Source organism: Pinus tabuliformis, chromosome J, assembly GCF_031772625.1.
Source record: "Pinus tabuliformis cultivar Carrire ecotype Pingquan chromosome J, CPIR1, whole genome shotgun sequence".
Lineage (NCBI taxonomy): Eukaryota > Viridiplantae > Streptophyta > Pinopsida > Pinales > Pinaceae > Pinus > Pinus tabuliformis.
In genome coordinates this window covers 274,944,781-274,948,820 of record NC_142295.1, presented here as the reverse complement: position 1 = coordinate 274,948,820, position 4,040 = coordinate 274,944,781, and the positions used below count along the sequence as shown (strand labels likewise).

Genomic DNA, 4,040 nt, shown 5'->3' with positions numbered 1-4,040 from the left:
AGGAATGTACAGTTTGAGTTGAAGTGAAAGTGTTTACATATGAACGGCTATAAGTAGGATGCAAGGAATTTTTAATTGAATGTTGTTTAGAAGATTGTTCTTAGTGGTACGATCCTTATGAACACTTCCAGTTTCAACTTCCATAACATATTCTTCATCAGCTCAATCAAGGTTAACTATGGGAGGGTGAAGCCTTTTACCAAATATTTTCTCCCTGACGCTCTTGCGAATTTGACAAGTTTTCCCATCATGATATTCCTCACGAAAATCACACCATGGGTGAGAGAGAAGAGGAACAATTTGATAGACTTGCTAGGAAGCTTAAGCATGCCTAGATGTGGAAGATTTAGGTTGGGAGTTAAGTCTTCCTTCTTATGAAATCAACATGTTACTCATGTCTTACATGAGTTGTAAGATTGAAGTCATATATGTCTTATTATCTTGACTTCCAATAGATATGTTTGTCCTTTGGAGTTGATCGTCATACTCCAAGCATATTCATAAGGAGGATTCAAGGCTAGTAGCATTCTTATCTTATATTTGCTAGCAATAAGGAGGAGGTAATCCATTGACGTAGTAGTCCATCATTGTAGCTTGGTGGCGGAATTCATAGTTGTAAGTGGACTATTGATGTCATTTGCACTGCATCTTCTTTCAATCTTTTTTGATTTTTATCATTTTGAAATCTATTTTTAATTAACTCATCTTGTTATTATTCATTGATATCAATCCCTTTTGGATTGGAATGCATGGAAATATCCTAAAAATGAAAACAATGTAATGCAATTCATTCTCTCCCCACTTGCCATCAAAAGGAGTCATATAAAATATGTGACCAAGTGGCACAAAGTTATGGACTGAAATATATTCTGCAACAATGCCTAGTTCATGTTACATCCTCCTTTGGGTTTCATTTTTAATCCCTAAAATGTCCTCCTCATTGAGAGTATACTCCCTATAGAGAGATTGGTTGCATCAAGTATTTTTCCATACCAAAGTAAATGTCACCTTTGTTGTAGAATGTTGTTGAAGAAGTAATTCATACACTAAAATCTCTAGGCAATATATTCTCAGACTCTATTTTCTTCATCAAGTGACAGTTTTATTTTAAGTTATGCCTAATGAAATGATCCCCTTCATTGACCAAAATGCTCTCATCTTCAAACATGAGCTTCCTGCAAAAAATATCTATGGTCACATTTTCCACTCTCACACCCATCTTATAATTTTATCCAATAAAATTTCTAACATTTAGGTTATAAGAGAAGCTAGTTTTCATAGTAAGATGAACCTTGCTTTGCCTTGGGGATGCACTGCCCACCACGATTTTGGAAATTTTGCACTGCAGAAGATGCCACATATAAATTAAACTATACCTTAAGCAATTTCTTTATATTGTTTAACTATGTGATACAATTGAATTAAATTCCTATGTACTAAAGTGGTGCAATATTTATAACTTCTTCATTAATTCCCATATTGTGTGTGCCACCCCTCCTTGGGCAATTAACATGTGATTGGCTTTAGCCACATCTGTGTTCGTCACATAGAGGCCATGTGACTGCCATCGCAGCATTGGGATGAGTTAGGATGAGGGGAGGGCCATCGAACGACCATAGTTCTTCTACGTAACCCTAACCCATTTTGGAACCTCATTGTTTAGTCAATGTGCCATTTTCACTATCGTTCTCTCCATCTGATGGCATCATCGAATCACTCTATGTCCATACTCATCATCTGGATTTCTATGGGTGCAAAAATGCCATGAAAACATGCGGACTCTGCATGAGACATTGTAAGTATCCCTTTCTTGTAGTGAAGAGTCATGCAATCGAATCTTTTCGATTAGACAACTATCATCATGCAATTTTTAAGACATAAAACTTTGTTCATGGTCACTTTATTTTTGGTGAAATTCTTAAGCATTTGTCCAAATTATGGATATCTTGAAGCATCGTATCTTTGTAATTGAGTGATTCTCAATACATTCCTCCTCTTATGTCATGGGGTTTGAATCAAAAGTGTAAGGAATAATCTAGTATCCACTAGTGTTAGGAACAAATGATGAATAAAACACTTTAGCGAGAGTGAAAAACTAAGATTCATTTGTATATTTTGTTTCGGAATAATTTTCATGACATATTTCTAGTCTTTTGTCACTTCTTGATGACTTCAATATTATCTATGTCAAAAGGATTAGTTGTTTTCCCACAATATTCCTTGCTCTCCTTGTCAAATTCTTTGTATAATGCATTCAATATTGCATAAGGGTTAGAGGTTGAAAACAATTTCATGACTTCCTTCTTCCACATTTTTCACTCTTCACTTTGACTAGTTTTCATAGGGTTCTCCCACAACTTGGAAACATCATACCACAAGATTGTGTTCTTGAACTCCTCTATAATTTTCTATGTATATTTTGTAGTTCATGTATCCTCACATTGATGCTTCCATAGATCAAATGTTTTCATCTAGGAAGGGCTAATATATATTTCCTATATCATATTATTTAGATTTATTAACATTCTACCAAAATCAAGATAAGTTGTGCATTGTGCAACCTGATTTGTAAAATATTTCCAAGAATTTACATTACAGACTCTTTCTACCATAGCCTCAACATGAAGTTGATCACCTGCATCTAGCATAAAATTTGCAATATTTTGCAACATAAAATGTTGTGGCAAGCTCAAGTCCTTTGCTAATTCCTATCCACTTAGATGTGTGCCAAAGGAAAGAGACTTTGGTCTCTCTGTAATTTTATAAAAAATTTATGAATCTGTCCAGCAATGAGCACAGGCATTTAGGAAGTAAACTAAGATATATGTTTTCCTCCCATAAGTAGGAATTCCTTTCACATATATTGAAGGATAGCCATCATTGGAGCAATGAATTTGTGCTTGCAACTTTCCTCTCCATTTAACCCAAAGAGCCAATCCAAGTGATTGTTGTATCTCCTGGTCTCTCACACCAAGGCCTCCTATGTTGCAAGTTTTTCATGATTGGTGCTCATTGTTTCGATCTTCCGGAGATTGATTAGGAAGAATTGGAACCCTGAAAGAAGCATTATTTTGGCCTTCAGTTTTGAAAGAAACATCCAAGTATATTGCTACAACATTATCAACAGGTCCATCCAAGCATTTTTCTAATTCCATCCCACATTTTCTCTGGTCTTCCTTTGAAAGTTGAATCTTTAGAATAACCCAAATTCAAGCTTCCAAGAGAAATTGGAGATATAATAGCATCAAATATGACCGTAGTTAATTCGATGGTATGCATCTAGTAATGACTAGGTGATTTGAAAAGTATGTCTAAAAATGAAAAGAAGGTATCCATAAAACTTGTAAAAGCAAGGGGGACCCAAAATTTTTAATGTATAGGGTTAAAATTTTGGGTGGTGTTGTAGCGGATACCAAAAATATATGAGGTAAACTCCATTTTAACAAATTCACTAGTTATTCATCATATTTTTTTTGTTTTCACTATTATATTCCTTTGAGTTTATTTATTTGGCAATGCCTTATTTGGCCTTTACTATTTTAGTAATCTAGCTTATTTTGTATTTTTTATCAAAGTAGGGAAGAGTATAGGGGTTTGAAGTTATATAAAGCAATGTGGGCCTTTGAAAGATAAGTTTTAAACTCTCGTGACTTCAATTTCCTAAGGGACATGAATATTTGTATCAAGAGTCTTAGGGATTTGAAAGATGATGTTTCAACCTTTTTTATTTTTCCAATTTCAATGCCTTAGTGTATATTCAAGCATGAATATTTTGAGGCCATTGTTGACATATATGGAATGAAATATTGTTGGAATGACACATGAAAGATGCAAAAGAGTCTTTGGGTTCATTCATAGATAGGATTAATTTAGACAAGTTTACAATAGATTTAGTCTTGTCTTTCCTATATTGATGCCCATATTTATAGATCTATAGGAATTAGTTTCTCAACCTAGGATGAAATTATAATAAAGAAACAATTGTAGTAGATCAAATGAAGATAATAGGTACATTGAATGTTTATATTTCAAGAAAATGG

At 34.0% G+C, this 4,040-nt stretch overlaps 1 pseudogene; it reads right to left on the bottom strand.

The window, feature by feature from the left end:
• Positions 1–712: 712 nt before the first annotated feature.
• Positions 713–1,243, bottom strand: LOC149226846 (isopentenyl-diphosphate Delta-isomerase II pseudogene; annotated as a pseudogene).
• Positions 1,244–4,040: the final 2,797 nt, after the last annotated feature.